This window comes from Lampris incognitus, chromosome 1 (genome assembly GCF_029633865.1).
Source record: "Lampris incognitus isolate fLamInc1 chromosome 1, fLamInc1.hap2, whole genome shotgun sequence".
Taxonomy (NCBI): Eukaryota; Metazoa; Chordata; class Actinopteri; order Lampriformes; family Lampridae; genus Lampris; species Lampris incognitus.
In genome coordinates this window covers 75,314,000-75,332,160 of record NC_079211.1, presented here as the reverse complement: position 1 = coordinate 75,332,160, position 18,161 = coordinate 75,314,000, and positions in this window count along the sequence as shown.

The following is an 18,161-nucleotide window of genomic DNA, read 5'->3' as shown; positions in this document are numbered from 1 at the left end:
AACAGCCAGCCTGTACATCCAACAAGAAACAGCCAGCCTGTACATCCGGCAAGAAACGGCCAGCCTGTACATCCTACAAGAAACAGCCAGCCTGTACATCCAACAAGATCAGCCAGCCTATACATCCAACAAGAAACAGCCAGCCTGTACATCCAACAAGAAACAGCCAGCCTGTACATCCGACAAGAAACAGCCAACCTGTACATCCGACAAGAAACAGACAACCTGTACATCCGACAAGAAACAGCCAGCCTGTACATCCGACAAGAAACAGCCAGCCCGTACATCCGACAAGAAACAGCCAGCCTGTTCATCCGACAAAAAACAGCCAGCCTGTACATCCAACAAGAAAGAGCCAGCCTGTACATCCAACAAGAAACAGCCAGCCTATACATCCAACAAGAAACAGCCAGCCTGTACATCCAACAAGAAACAGCCAGCCTGTACATCCAACAAGAAACAGCCAGCCTGTACATCCGAATAGAAGCAGCCAGCATGTACATCAAACAAGAAACTGCCAGCCTGTACATCCGACAAAAAACAGCCAGCCTGTACATCCAACAAGAAACAGCCAGCCTATAGAACCAACAAGAAACAGCCAGCCTGTACATCCAACAAGAAATAGCAAACCTGTACATCCAACAAGAAACAGCCAGCCTGTACATCCAACAAGAAACAGCCAGCCTGTACATCCGAATAGAAGCAGCCAGGCTGTACATCCGACAAGAAACAGCCAACCTGTACATCCGACAAGAAACAGCCAGCCTGTTGATCCGACAAGAAAAAGCCAGCCTGTACATCCAACAAGAAACAGCCAGCCTGTTCATCCGACAAGAAACAGCAGACCTGTACATCCGACAAGACACAGCGAGCCTGTACATCCGACAAGAAACAGCCAGCCTGTTCATCCAAAAAGAAACAGCCAGCCTGTTCATCCAACAAGAAACAGCCAACCTGTACATCTGACAAGACACAGCGAGCCTGTACATCCAACAAGAAACAGCCATCCTATACATCCAACAAGAAACAGCCATTCTACACATCCAACAAGAAACAGCCATCCTATACACCCAAAAAGAAACAGCGAGCCTGTACATCCAACAAGAAACAGCTAGCCTGTACATCCAATAAGAAACAGCCAACCTGTACATCCAACAAGAAACAGCCAACAAGCAACAGCCAGCCTGTACATCCAACAAGAAACAACCAATCTGTACATCCAACAAGCAACAGCCAACCTGTTCATCTAACAAGAACAGCCAGCCTGTTCATCTAACAAGAAACAGCCAGCCTGTACATCCAACAAGAAACAGCCAACCTGTACATCCGACAAAAAACAGCCAGCCTGTTGATCCAACAAGAAATAGCCAGCCTGTTCATCCAACAAGAAACAGCCAACCTGTACATCCGACAAGTAACAGCCTGCCTGTACATCCAACAACAAGGAGCCAGCCTGTACATCCGACAAGAAACAGCCAGCCTGTACATCCAACAACAAGGAGCCAGCCTGTACATCCGGCAAGAAACAGCCAGCCTGTACATCCAACAAGAAACAGCCAGCCTGTACATCCAACAAGAAACAACGAGCCTGTACATCCGACAAGAAACTGCCATTCTGTACATCCGACAAAAAACAGCCAGCCTGTACATCCTACAAGAAACAGCCAGCCTGTACATCCAACAAGATCAGCCAGCCTATACATCCAACAAGAAACAGCCAGCCTGTACATCCAACAAGAAACAGCCAGCCTGTACATCCGACAAGAAACAGCCAACCTGTACATCCGACAAGAAACAGACAACCTGTACATCCGACAAGAAACAGCCAGCCTGTACATCCGACAAGAAACAGCCAGCCCGTACATCCGACAAGAAACAGCCAGCCTGTTCATCCGACAAAAAACAGCCAGCCTGTACATCCAACAAGAAAGAGCCAGCCTGTACATCCAACAAGAAACAGCCAGCCTATACATCCAACAAGAAACAGCCAGCCTGTACATCCAACAAGAAACAGCCAGCCTGTACATCCAACAAGAAACAGCCAGCCTGTACATCCGAATAGAAGCAGCCAGGCTGTTCATCTAACAAGAAACAGCCAACCTGTACATCCGACAAGAAACAGCCAGCCTGTTGATCCGACAAGAAAAAGCCAGCCTGTACATCCAACAAGAAACAGCAAACCTGTACATCCGACAAGACACAGCGAGCCTGTACATCCGAAAAGAAACAGCCCTCCTATGCATCCAACAAGAAACAGCCAGCCTGTACATCCAACAAGAAACAGCCAGCCTGTACATCCAACAAGAAACAGCCATCCTATACATCCAACAAGAAACAGCCATCCTGTACATCCAACAAGCAACAGCCAGCCTGTACATCCAACAAGAAACAGCCAACCTGTACATCCAACAAGCAACAGCCAACCTGTTCATCTAACAAGAACAGCCAGCCTGTTCATCCGACAAGAAACAGCCAGCCTGTTGATCCGACAAGAAAAAGCCAGCCTGTACATCCAACAAGAAACAGCCAGCCTGTTCATCCAACAACAAACAGCCAACCTGTACATCCGACAAGACACAGCGAGCCTGTACATCCGACAAGAAACAGCCAGCCTGTTCATCCGACAAGAAACAGCCAGCCTGTACATCCGACAAGAAACAGCCAGCCTGTTGATCCAACAAGAAATAGCCAGCCTGTTCATCCAACAAGAAACAGCTAACCTGTACATCCGACAAGAAACAGCCAGGCTGTACATCCAACAACAAGGAGCCAGCCTGTACATCCGACAAGAAACAGCCAACCTGTACATCCGACAAGAAACAGCCAGCCTGTACATCCAACAACAAGGAGCCAGCCTGTACATCCGGCAAGAAACAGCCAGCCTGTACATCCAACAAGAAACAGCCAGCCTGTACATCCGACAAAAAACAGCCAGCCTGTACATCCGACAAGAAACAGACAGCCTGTACATCCGACAAGAAACAGCCAGCCTGTACATCCAACAAGAAACAGCCAGCCTATACATCCAACAAGAAACAGCCAGCCTGTACATCCAACAAAAAAGAGCCAGCCTGTACATCCAAAAAGAAACAGCCAACCTGTACATGCAACAAGAAACAGCCAACCTGTACATCCAACAAGAAACCGCCAGCCTGTACATCCAACAAGAAACAGCAAACCTGTACATCCAACAAGGAACAGCCAACCTGTACATCCAACAAGAAACAGCCAACCTGTACATCCAACAAGAAACAGCCAGCCTGTACATCCGACAAGAAACAGCCAGCCCGTACATCCAACAAGAAACAGCCAGCCCGTACATCCGACAAGAAGCAGCCAGGCTGTTCATCTAACAAGAAACAGCCAACCTGTACATCCGACAAGAAACAGCCAGCCTGTTGATCCGACAAGAAACAGCCAGCCTGTACATCCAACAAGAAACAGCCAGCCTGTACATCCAACAAGAAACAGCCAACCTGTACATCCAACAAGAAACAGCCAGCCTGTACATCCAACAAGAAACAGCAAACCTGTACATTCAACAAGGAACAGCCAACCTGTACATCCAACAAGAAACAGCCAACCAGTACATCCAACAAGAAACAGCCAGCCCGTACATCTGACAAGAAGCAGCCAGGCTGTTCATCCAACAAGAAACAGCCAACCTGTACATCTGACAAGAAACAGCCAGCCTGTTGATCCGACAAGAAAAAGCCAGCCTGTACATCCGACAAGAAACAGCCAGCCTGTTCATCCGACAAGAAACAGCCAGCCTGTACATCTGACAAGAAACAGCCAGCCTGTTGATCCAACAAGAAATAGCCAGCCTGTTCATCCAACAAGAAACAGCCAACCTGTACATTCGACAAGAAACAGCCAGCCTGTACATCCAACAAGAAACAGCCAGCCTGTTCATCCGACAAGAAACAGCCAGCCTGTACATCTGACAAGAAACAGCCAGCCTGTTGATCCAACAAGAAATAGCGAGCCTGTACATCCGACAAGAAACAGCCAGCCTGTTCATCCGACAAGAAACAGCCAGCCTGTACATCCGACAAGAAACAGCCAGCCTGTTGATCCAACAAGAAATAGCCAGCCTGTTCATCCAACAAGAAACAGCTAACCTGTACATCCGACAAGAAACAGCCAGCCTGTACATCCAACAACAAGGAGCCAGCCTGTACATCCGACAAGAAACAGCCAACCTGTACATCCGACAAGAAACAGCCAGCCTGTACATCCAACAACAAGGAGCCAGCCTGTACATCCGGCAAGAAACAGCCAGCCTGTACATCCAACAAGAAACAGCCAGCCTGTACATCCGACAAAAAACAGCCAGCCTGTACATCCGACAAGAAACAGACAGCCTGTACATCCGACAAGAAACAGCCAGCCTGTACATCCAACAAGAAACAGCCAGCCTATACATCCAACAAGAAACAGCCAGCCTGTACATCCAACAAAAAAGAGCCAGCCTGTACATCCAAAAAGAAACAGCCAACCTGTACATGCAACAAGAAACAGCCAACCTGTACATCCAACAAGAAACAGCCAGCCTGTACATCCAACAAGAAACAGCAAACCTGTACATCCAACAAGGAACAGCCAACCTGTACATCCAACAAGAAACAGCCAACCTGTACATCCAACAAGAAACAGCCAGCCTGTACATCCGACAAGAAACAGCCAGCCCGTACATCCAACAAGAAACAGCCAGCCCGTACATCCGACAAGAAGCAGCCAGGCTGTTCATCTAACAAGAAACAGCCAACCTGTACATCCGACAAGAAACAGCCAGCCTGTTGATCCGACAAGAAACAGCCAGCCTGTACATCCAACAAGAAACAGCCAGCCTGTACATCCAACAAGAAACAGCAAACCTGTACATTCAACAAGGAACAGCCAACCTGTACATCCAACAAGAAACAGCCAACCAGTACATCCAACAAGAAACAGCCAGCCCGTACATCTGACAAGAAGCAGCCAGGCTGTTCATCCAACAAGAAACAGCCAACCTGTACATCTGACAAGAAACAGCCAGCCTGTTGATCCGACAAGAAAAAGCCAGCCTGTACATCCGACAAGAAACAGCCAGCCTGTTCATCCGACAAGAAACAGCCAGCCTGTACATCTGACAAGAAACAGCCAGCCTGTTGATCCAACAAGAAATAGCCCGCCTGTTCATCCAACAAGAAACAGCCAACATGTACATTCGACAAGAAACAGCCAGCCTGTACATCCAACAACAAGGAGCCAGCCTGTACATCCGACAAAAAACAGCCAACCTGTACATCCGACAAGAAACAGCCAGCCTGTACATCCAACAACAAGGAGCCAGCCTGTACATCCGGCAAGAAACTGCCAGCCTGTACATCCAACAAGAAACAGCCAGCCTGTACATCCGACAAGAAACAACCAGCCTGTACATCCGACAACAAACAGCCAGCCTGTACATCCGACAAAAAACAGCCAGCCTGTACATCCGACAAGAAACAGCCAGCCTGTACATCCGACAAGAAACAGCCAGCCTGTACATCCAACAAGAAACAGCCAGCCTATACATCCAATAAGAAACAGCCAGCCTGTACATCCAACAAGAAAGAGCCAGCCTGTACATCCAACAAGAAAGAGCCAACCTGTAAATGCAACAAGAAACAGCCAACCTGTACAGCCAACAAGAAACAGCCAGCCTGTACATCCAACAAGAAACAGCAAACCTGTACATCCAACAAGGAACAGCCAACCTGTACATCCAACAAGAAACAGCCAACCTGTACATCCAACAAGAAACAGCCAGCCTGTACATCCGACAAGAAACAGCCAGCCCGTACATCCAACAAGAAACAGCAAGCCCGTACATCCAACAAGAAACAGCCAGCCTGTACATCCGACAAGAAGCAGCCAGGCTGTTCATCTAACAAGAAACAGCAAACCTGTACATCCGACAAGAAACAGCCAGCCTGTACATCCGACAAGAAAAAGCCAGCCTGTACATCCAACAAGAAACAGCCAGCCTGTTCATCCAACAAGAAACAGCCAACCTGTACATCCGACAAGACACAGCGAGCCTGTACATCCGACAAGAAACAGCCAGCCTGTTCATCCGACAAGAAACAGCCAGCCTGTACATCCGACAAGAAACAGCGAGCCTGTACATCTGACAAGAAACAGCCAGCCTGTACATCCAACAAGAAACAGGCAGCCTGTACATCCGACAAGAAACAGCCAGCCTGTACATCCGAAAGAAAGAGCCAGCATGTACATCCGACAAGAAACAGCCAGCCTGTTGATCCGACAAAAAAATAACCAGCCTGTTCATCCAACAAGAAACAGCCAACCTGTACATCCGACAAGTAACAGCCAGCCTGTACATCCAACAACAAGGAGCCAGCCTGTACATCCGACAAGAAACAGCCAGCCTGTACATCCAACAACAAGGAGCCAGCCTGTACATCCAACAAGAAACAGCCAGCCTGTACATCCAACAAGAAACAACGAGCCTGTACATCCGACAAGAAACTGCCATTCTGTACATCCGACAAAAAACAGCCAGCCTGTACATCCTACAGGAAACAGCCAGCCTGTACATCCAACAAGATCAGCCAGCCTATACATCCAACAAGAAACAGCCAGCCTGTACATCTGACAAGAAACAGCCAGCCCGTACATCCAACAAGAAACAGCCAGCCCGTACATCCGACAAGAAGCAGCCAGGCTGTTCATCTGACAAGAAACAGCCAGCCTGTACATCCAACAAGAAACAGCCAGCCTATAGATCCAACAAGAAACAGCCAGCCTGTACATCCAACAAGAAATAGCAAACTTGTACATCCAACAAGAAACAGCCAGCCTGTACATCCAACAAGAAACAGCCAGCCTGTACATCCGAATAGAAGCAGCCAGGCTGTACATCCGACAAGAAACAGCCAACCTGTACATCCGACAAGAAACAGCCAGCCTGTTGATCCGACAAGAAAAAGCCAGCCTGTACATCCAACAAGAAACAGCCAGCCTGTTCATCCAACAAGAAACAGCCAGCCTGTACATCCGACAAGACACACCGAGCCTGTACATCCGACAAGAAACAGCCAGCCTGTTCATCCAAAAAGAAACAGCCAGCCTGTTCATCCAACAAGAAACAGCCATCCTATGCATCCAACAAGAAACAGCCAGCCTGTACATCCAACAAGAAACAGCCATCCTATACATCCAACAAGAAACAGCCATCCTACACATCCAACAAGAAACAGCCATCCTATACACCCAAAAAGAAACAGCGAGCCTGTACATCCAACAAGAAACAGCTAGCCTGTACATCCAATAAGAAACAGCCAACCTGTACATCCAACAAGAAACAGCCAACCTGTACATCCAACAAGCAACAGCCAGCCTGTACATCCAACAAGAAACAACCAATCTGTACATCCAACAAGCAACAGCCAACCTGTTCATCTAACAAGAACAGCCAGCCTGTTCATCTAACAAGAAACAGCCAGCCTGTACATCCAACAAGAAACAGCCAACCTGTACATCCGACAAAAAACAGCCAGCCTGTTGATCCAACAAGAAATAGCCAGCCTGTTCATCCAACAAGAAACAGCCAACCTGTACATCCGACAAGTAACAGCCAGCCTGTACATCCAACAACAAGGAGCCAGCCTGTACATCCGACAAGAAACAGCCAGCCTGTACATCCAACAACAAGGAGCCAGCCTGTACATCCGGCAAGAAACGGCCAGCCTGTACATCCAACAAGAAACAGCCAGCCTGTACATCCAACAAGAAACAACGAGCCTGTACATCTGACAAGAAACTGCCATTCTGTACATCCGACAAAAAACAGCCAGCCTGTACATCCTACAAGAAACAGCCAGCCTGTACATCCAACAAGATCAGCCAGCCTATACATCCAACAAGAAACAGCCAGCCTGTACATCCAACAAGAAACAGCCAGCCTGTACATCCGACAAGAAACAGCCAACCTGTACATCCGACAAGAAACAGACAACCTGTACATCCGACAAGAAACAGCCAGCCTGTACATCCGACAAGAAACAGCCAGCCCGTACATCCGACAAGAAACAGCCAGCCTGTTCATCCGACAAAAAACAGCCAGCCTGTACATCCAACAAGAAAGAGCCAGCCTGTACATCCAACAAGAAACAGCCAGCCTATACATCCAACAAGAAACAGCCAGCCTGTACATCCAACAAGAAACAGCCAGCCTGTACATCCAACAAGAAACAGCCAGCCTGTACATCCGAATAGAAGCAGCCAGCCTGTACATCAAACAAGAAACAGCCAGCCTGTACATCCGACAAAAAACAGCCAGCCTGTACATCCGACAAGAAACAGCCAGCCTGTACATCCGACAAGAAACAGCCAGCCTGTACATCCAACAAGAAACAGCCAGCCTATACATCCAACAAGAAACAGCCAGCCTGTACATCCAACAAAAAAGAGCCAGCCTGTACATCCAAAAAGAAACAGCCAACCTGTACATGCAACAAGAAACAGCCAACCTGTACATCCAACAAGAAACAGCCAGCCTGTACATCCAACAAGAAACAGCCAACCTGTACATCCAACAAGGAACAGCCAACCTGTACATCCGACAAGAAACAGCCAACCTGTACATCCAACAAGAAACAGCCAGCCTGTACATCCGACAAGAAACAGCCAGCCCGTACATCCAACAAGAAACAGCCAGCCCGTACATCCGACAAGAAGCAGCCAGGCTGCTCATCTAACAAGAAACAGCCAACCTGTACATCCGACAAGAAACAGCCAGCCTGTTGATCCGACAAGAAAAAGCCAGCCTGTACATCCAACAAGAAACAGCCAGCCTGTACATCCAACAAGAAAGAGTCAGCCTGTACATCCAACAAGAAACAGCCAACCTGTACATGCAACAAGAAACAGCCAACCTGTACATCCAACAAGAAACAGCCAGCCTGTACATCCAACAAGAAACAGCAAACCTGTACATTCAACAAGGAACAGCCAACCTGTACATCCAACAAGAAACAGCCAACCAGTACATCCAACAAGAAACAGCCAGCCCGTACATCTGACAAGAAGCAGCCAGGCTGTTCATCCAACAAGAAACAGCCAACCTGTACATCCGACAAGAAACAGCCAGCCTGTTGATCCGACAAGAAAAAGCCAGCCTGTACATCCGACAAGAAACAGCCAGCCTGTTTATCCGACAAGAAACAGCCAGCCTGTACATCTGACAAGAAACAGCCAGCCTGTTGATCCAACAAGAAATAGCCAGCCTGTTCATCCAACAAGAAACAGCCAACCTGTACATCCGACAAGAAACAGCCAGCCTGTACATCCAACAACAAGGAGCAAGCCTGTACATCCGACAAAAAACAGCCAACCTGTACATCCGACAAGAAACAGCCAGCCTGTACATCCAACAACAAGGAGCCAGCCTGTACATCCGGCAAGAAACAGCCAGCCTGTACATCCAACAAGAAACAGCCAGCCTGTACATCCGACAAGAAACAACCAGCCTGTACATCCGACAACAAACAGCCAGCCTGTACATCCGACAAAAAACAGCCAGCCTGTACATCCGACAAGAAACAGCCAGCCTGTACATCCGACAAGAAACAGCCAGCCTGTACATCCAACAAGAAACAGCCAGCCTATACATCCAATAAGAAACAGCCAGCCTGTACATCCAACAAGAAAGAGCCAGCCTGTACATCCAACAAGAAAGAGCCAACCTGTACATGCAACAAGAAACAGCCAACCTGTACAGCCAACAAGAAACAGCCAGCCTGTACATCCAACAAGAAACAGCAAACCTGTACATCCAACAAGGAACAGCCAACCTGTACATCCAACAAGAAACAGCCAACCTGTACATCCAACAAGAAACAGCCAGCCTGTACATCCGACAAGAAACAGCCAGCCAGTACATCCAACAAGAAACAGCAAGCCCGTACATCCAACAAGAAACAGCCAGCCTGTACATCCAACAAGAAGCAGCCAGGCTGTTCATCTCACAAGAAACAGCAAACCTGTACATCCGACAAGAAACAGCCAGCCTGTTGATCCGACAAGAAAAAGCCAGCCTGTACATCCAACAAGAAACAGCCAGCCTGTTCATCCAACAAGAAACAGCCAACCTGTACATCCGACAAGACACAGCGAGCCTGTACATCCGACAAGAAAAAGCCAGCCTGTTCATCCGACAAGAAACAGCCAGCCTGTACATCCGACAAGAAACAGCGAGCCTGTACATCTGACAACAAACAGCCAGCCTGTACATCCAACAAGAAACAGGCAGCCTGTACATCCGACAAGAAACAGCCAGCCTGTACATCCGAAAGAAACAGCCAGCATGTACATCCGACAAGAAACAGCCAGCCTGTTGATCCGACAAGAAATAGCCAGCCTGTTCATCCAACAAGAAACAGCCAACCTGTACATCCGACAAGTAACAGCCAGCCTGTACATCCAACAACAAGGAGCCAGCCTGTACATCCGACAAGAAACAGCCAGCCTGTACATCCAACAACAAGGAGCCAGCCTGTACATCCAACAAGAAACAGCCAGCCTGTTCATCCAACAAGAAACAGCCAACCTGTACATCCGACAAGACACAGCGAGCCTGTACATCCGACAAGAAACAGCCAGCCTGTTCATCCAAAAAGAAACAGCCAGCCTGTTCATCCAACAAGAAACAGCCATCCTATGCATCCAACAAGAAACAGCCAGCCTGTACATCCAACAAGAAACAGCCATCCTATACATCCAACAAGAAACAGCCATCCTACACATCCAACAAGAAACAGCCATCCTATACACCCAAAAAGAAACAGCGAGCCTGTACATCCAACAAGAAACAGCTAGCCTGTACATCCAATAAGAAACAGCCAACCTGTACATCCAACAAGAAACAGCCAACCTGTACATCCAACAAGCAACAGCCAGCCTGTACATCCAACAAGAAACAACCAATCTGTACATCCAACAAGCAACAGCCAACCTGTTCATCTAACAAGAACAGCCAGCCTGTTCATCTAACAAGAAACAGCCAGCCTGTACATCCAACAAGAAACAGCCAACCTGTACATCCGACAAAAAACAGCCAGCCTGTTGATCCAACAAGAAATAGCCAGCCTGTTCATCCAACAAGAAACAGCCAACCTGTACATCCGACAAGTAACAGCCAGCCTGTACATCCAACAACAAGGAGCCAGCCTGTACATCCGACAAGAAACAGCCAGCCTGTACATCCAACAACAAGGAGCCAGCCTGTACATCCGGCAAGAAACAGCCAGCCTGTACATCCAACAAGAAACAGCCAGCCTGTACATCCAACAAGAAACAACGAGCCTGTATATCCGACAAGAAACTGCCATTCTGTACATCCGACAAAAAACAGCCAGCCTGTACATCCTACAAGAAACAGCCAGCCTGTACATCCAACAAGATCAGCCAGCCTATACATCCAACAAGAAACAGCCAGCCTGTACATCCAACAAGAAACAGCCAGCCTGTACATCCGACAAGAAACAGCCAACCTGTACATCCGACAAGAAACAGACAACCTGTACATCCAACAAGAAACAGCCAGCCTGTACATCCAACAAGAAAGAGCCAGCCTGTACATCCAACAAGAAACAGCCAGCCTGTACATCCGACAAGAAACAGCCAACCTGTACATCCGATAAAGAAACAGACAACCTGTACATCCAACAAGAAACAGCCAGCCTGTACATCCAACAAGAAAGAGCCAGCCTGTACATCCAACAAGAAACAGCCAACCTGTACAAGCAACAAGAAACAGCCAACCTGTACATCCAACAAGAAACAGCCAACCTGTACAAGCAACAAGAAACAGCCAACCTGTTCATCTAACAAGAAACAGCCAGCCTGTACATCCGACAAGAAACAGCCAGCCCGTACATCCGACAAGAAACAGCCAGCCTGTTCATCCGACAAAAAACAGCCAGCCTGTACATCCAACAAGAAAGAGCCAGCCTGTACATCCAACAAGAAACAGCCAGCCTATACATCCAACAAGAAACAGCCAGCCTGTACATCCAACAAGAAACAGCCAGCCTGTACATCCAACAAAAAACAGCCAGCCTGTACATCCGAATAGAAGCAGCCAGGCTGTTCATCTAACAAGAAACAGCCAACCTGTACATCCGACAAGAAACAGCCAGCCTGTTGATCCGACAAGAAAAAGCCAGCCTGTACATCCAACAAGAAACAACCAGCCTGTTCATCCAACAAGAAATAGCCAACCTGTACATCCGACAAGAAACAGCCAGCCTGTTCATCCAACAAGAAACAGCCAGCCTGTTCATCCAACAAGAAACAGCCATCCTATGCATCCAACAAAAAACAGCCACCCTGTACATCCAACAAGAAACAGCCAGCCTGTACATCCAACAAGCAACAGCCAACCTGTACATCCGACAAGAAACAGACAACCTGTACATCCGACAAGAAACAGCCAACCTGTACATCCAACAAGGAACAGCCAACCTGTACATCCAACAAAGAAACAGCCAGCCTGTACATCCGACAAGAAACAGCCAGCCCGTACATCCAACAAGAAACAGCCAGCCCGTACATCCGACAAGAAGCAGCCAGGCTGCTCATCTAACAAGAAACAGCCAACCTGTACATCCGACAAGAAACAGCCAGCCTGTTGATCCGACAAGAAAAAGCCAGCCTGTACATCCAACAAGAAACAGCCAGCCTGTACATCCAACAAGAAAGAGTCAGCCTGTACATCCAACAAGAAACAGCCAACCTGTACATGCAACAAGAAACAGCCAACCTGTACATCCAACAAGAAACAGCCAGCCTGTACATCCAACAAGAAACAGCAAACCTGTACATTCAACAAGGAACAGCCAACCTGTACATCCAACAAGAAACAGCCAACCAGTACATCCAACAAGAAACAGCCAGCCCGTACATCTGACAAGAAGCAGCCAGGCTGTTCATCCAACAAGAAACAACCAACCTGTACATCCGACAAGAAACAGCCAGCCTGTTGATCCGACAAGAAAAAGCCAGCCTGTACATCCGACAAGAAACAGCCAGCCTGTTTATCCGACAAGAAACAGCCAGCCTGTACATCTGACAAGAAACAGCCAGCCTGTTGATCCAACAAGAAATAGCCAGCCTGTTCATCCAACAAGAAACAGCCAACCTGTACATCCGACAAGAAACAGCCAGCCTGTACATCCAACAACAAGGAGCAAGCCTGTACATCCGACAAAAAACAGCCAACCTGTACATCCGACAAGAAACAGCCAGCCTGTACATCCAACAACAAGGAGCCAGCCTGTACATCCGGCAAGAAACAGCCAGCCTGTACATCCAACAAGAAACAGCCAGCCTGTACATCCGACAAGAAACAACCAGCCTGTACATCCGACAACAAACAGCCAGCCTGTACATCCGACAAAAAACAGCCAGCCTGTACATCCGACAAGAAACAGCCAGCCTGTACATCCGACAAGAAACAGCCAGCCTGTACATCCAACAAGAAACAGCCAGCCTATACATCCAATAAGAAACAGCCAGCCTGTACATCCAACAAGAAAGAGCCAGCCTGTACATCCAACAAGAAAGAGCCAACCTGTACATGCAACAAGAAACAGCCAACCTGTACAGCCAACAAGAAACAGCCAGCCTGTACATCCAACAAGAAACAGCAAACCTGTACATCCAACAAGGAACAGCCAACCTGTACATCCAACAAGAAACAGCCAACCTGTACATCCAACAAGAAACAGCCAGCCTGTACATCCGACAAGAAACAGCCAGCCAGTACATCCAACAAGAAACAGCAAGCCCGTACATCCAACAAGAAACAGCCAGCCTGTACATCCAACAAGAAGCAGCCAGGCTGTTCATCTCACAAGAAACAGCAAACCTGTACATCCGACAAGAAACAGCCAGCCTGTTGATCCAACAAGAAATAGCCAGCCTGTTCATCCAACAAGAAACAGCCAACCTGTACATCCGACAAGTAACAGCCAGCCTGTACATCCAACAACAAGGAGCCAGCCTGTACATCCGACAAGAAACAGCCAGCCTGTACATCCAACAACAAGGAGCCAGCCTGTACATCCGGCAAGAAACAGCCAGCCTGTACATCCAACAAGAAACAGCCAGCCTGTACATCCAACAAGAAACAACGAGCCTGTATATCCGACAAGAAACTGCCATTCTGTACATCCGACAAAAAACAGCCAGCCTGTACATCCTACAAGAAACAGCCAGCCTGTACATCCAACAAGATCAGCCAGCCTATACATCCAACAAGAAACAGCCAGCCTGTACATCCAACAAGAAACAGCCAGCCTGTACATCCGACAAGAAACAGCCAACCTGTACATCCGACAAGAAACAGACAACCTGTACATCCAACAAGAAACAGCCAGCCTGTACATCCAACAAGAAAGAGCCAGCCTGTACATCCAACAAGAAACAGCCAGCCTGTACATCCGACAAGAAACAGCCAACCTGTACATCCGATAAAGAAACAGACAACCTGTACATCCAACAAGAAACAGCCAGCCTGTACATCCAACAAGAAAGAGCCAGCCTGTACATCCAACAAGAAACAGCCAACCTGTACAAGCAACAAGAAACAGCCAACCTGTTCATCTAACAAGAAACAGCCAGCCTGTACATCCGACAAGAAACAGCCAGCCCGTACATCCGACAAGAAACAGCCAGCCTGTTCATCCGACAAAAAACAGCCAGCCTGTACATCCAACAAGAAAGAGCCAGCCTGTACATCCAACAAGAAACAGCCAGCCTATACATCCAACAAGAAACAGCCAGCCTGTACATCCAACAAGAAACAGCCAGCCTGTACATCCAACAAAAAACAGCCAGCCTGTACATCCGAATAGAAGCAGCCAGGCTGTTCATCTAACAAGAAACAGCCAACCTGTACATCCGACAAGAAACAGCCAGCCTGTTGATCCGACAAGAAAAAGCCAGCCTGTACATCCAACAAGAAACAACCAGCCTGTTCATCCAACAAGAAATAGCCAACCTGTACATCCGACAAGAAACAGCCAGCCTGTTCATCCAACAAGAAACAGCCAGCCTGTTCATCCAACAAGAAACAGCCATCCTATGCATCCAACAAAAAACAGCCACCCTGTACATCCAACAAGAAACAGCCAGCCTGTACATCCAACAAGCAACAGCCAACCTGTACATCCGACAAGAAACAGACAACCTGTACATCCGACAAGAAACAGCCAACCTGTACATCCAACAAGGAACAGCCAACCTGTACATCCAACAAAGAAACAGCCAGCCTGTACATCCGACAAGAAACAGCCAGCCCGTACATCCAACAAGAAACAGCCAGCCCGTACATCCGACAAGAAGCAGCCAGGCTGCTCATCTAACAAGAAACAGCCAACCTGTACATCCGACAAGAAACAGCCAGCCTGTTGATCCGACAAGAAAAAGCCAGCCTGTACATCCAACAAGAAACAGCCAGCCTGTACATCCAACAAGAAAGAGTCAGCCTGTACATCCAACAAGAAACAGCCAACCTGTACATGCAACAAGAAACAGCCAACCTGTACATCCAACAAGAAACAGCCAGCCTGTACATCCAACAAGAAACAGCAAACCTGTACATTCAACAAGGAACAGCCAACCTGTACATCCAACAAGAAACAGCCAACCAGTACATCCAACAAGAAACAGCCAGCCCGTACATCTGACAAGAAGCAGCCAGGCTGTTCATCCAACAAGAAACAGCCAACCTGTACATCCGACAAGAAACAGCCAGCCTGTTGATCCGACAAGAAAAAGCCAGCCTGTACATCCGACAAGAAACAGCCAGCCTGTTTATCCGACAAGAAACAGCCAGCCTGTACATCTGACAAGAAACAGCCAGCCTGTTGATCCAACAAGAAATAGCCAGCCTGTTCATCCAACAAGAAACAGCCAACCTGTACATCCGACAAGAAACAGCCAGCCTGTACATCCAACAACAAGGAGCAAGCCTGTACATCCGACAAAAAACAGCCAACCTGTACATCCGACAAGAAACAGCCAGCCTGTACATCCAACAACAAGGAGCCAGCCTGTACATCCGGCAAGAAACAGCCAGCCTGTACATCCAACAAGAAACAGCCAGCCTGTACATCCGACAAGAAACAACCAGCCTGTACATCCGACAACAAACAGCCAGCCTGTACATCCGACAAAAAACAGCCAGCCTGTACATCCGACAAGAAACAGCCAGCCTGTACATCCGACAAGAAACAGCCAGCCTGTACATCCAACAAGAAACAGCCAGCCTATACATCCAATAAGAAACAGCCAGCCTGTACATCCAACAAGAAAGAGCCAGCCTGTACATCCAACAAGAAAGAGCCAACCTGTACATGCAACAAGAAACAGCCAACCTGTACAGCCAACAAGAAACAGCCAGCCTGTACATCCAACAAGAAACAGCAAACCTGTACATCCAACAAGGAACAGCCAACCTGTACATCCAACAAGAAACAGCCAACCTGTACATCCAACAAGAAACAGCCAGCCTGTACATCCGACAAGAAACAGCCAGCCAGTACATCCAACAAGAAACAGCAAGCCCGTACATCCAACAAGAAACAGCCAGCCTGTACATCCAACAAGAAGCAGCCAGGCTGTTCATCTCACAAGAAACAGCAAACCTGTACATCCGACAAGAAACAGCCAGCCTGTTGATCCGACAAGAAAAAGCCAGCCTGTACATCCAACAAGAAACAGCCAGCCTGTTCATCCAACAAGAAACAGCCAACCTGTACATCCGACAAGACACAGCGAGCCTGTACATCCGACAAGAAAAAGCCAGCCTGTTCATCCGACAAGAAACAGCCAGCCTGTACATCCGACAAGAAACAGCGAGCCTGTACATCTGACAACAAACAGCCAGCCTGTACATCCAACAAGAAACAGGCAGCCTGTACATCCGACAAGAAACAGCCAGCCTGTACATCCGAAAGAAACAGCCAGCATGTACATCCGACAAGAAACAGCCAGCCTGTTGATCCGACAAGAAATAGCCAGCCTGTTCATCCAACAAGAAACAGCCAACCTGTACATCCGACAAGTAACAGCCAGCCTGTACATCCAACAACAAGGAGCCAGCCTGTACATCCGACAAGAAACAGCCAGCCTGTACATCCAACAACAAGGAGCCAGCCTGTACATCCAACAAGAAACAGCCAGCCTGTTCATCCAACAAGAAACAGCCAACCTGTACATCCGACAAGACACAGCGAGCCTGTACATCCGACAAGAAACAGCCAGCCTGTTCATCCAAAAAGAAACAGCCAGCCTGTTCATCCAACAAGAAACAGCCATCCTATGCATCCAACAAGAAACAGCCAGCCTGTACATCCAACAAGAAACAGCCATCCTATACATCCAACAAGAAACAGCCATCCTACACATCCAACAAGAAACAGCCATCCTATACACCCAAAAAGAAACAGCGAGCCTGTACATCCAACAAGAAACAGCTAGCCTGTACATCCAATAAGAAACAGCCAACCTGTACATCCAACAAGAAACAGCCAACCTGTACATCCAACAAGCAACAGCCAGCCTGTACATCCAACAAGAAACAACCAATCTGTACATCCAACAAGCAACAGCCAACCTGTTCATCTAACAAGAACAGCCAGCCTGTTCATCTAACAAGAAACAGCCAGCCTGTACATCCAACAAGAAACAGCCAACCTGTACATCCGACAAAAAACAGCCAGCCTGTTGATCCAACAAGAAATAGCCAGCCTGTTCATCCAACAAGAAACAGCCAACCTGTACATCCGACAAGTAACAGCCAGCCTGTACATCCAACAACAAGGAGCCAGCCTGTACATCCGACAAGAAACAGCCAGCCTGTACATCCAACAACAAGGAGCCAGCCTGTACATCCGGCAAGAAACAGCCAGCCTGTACATCCAACAAGAAACAGCCAGCCTGTACATCCAACAAGAAACAACGAGCCTGTATATCCGACAAGAAACTGCCATTCTGTACATCCGACAAAAAACAGCCAGCCTGTACATCCTACAAGAAACAGCCAGCCTGTACATCCAACAAGATCAGCCAGCCTATACATCCAACAAGAAACAGCCAGCCTG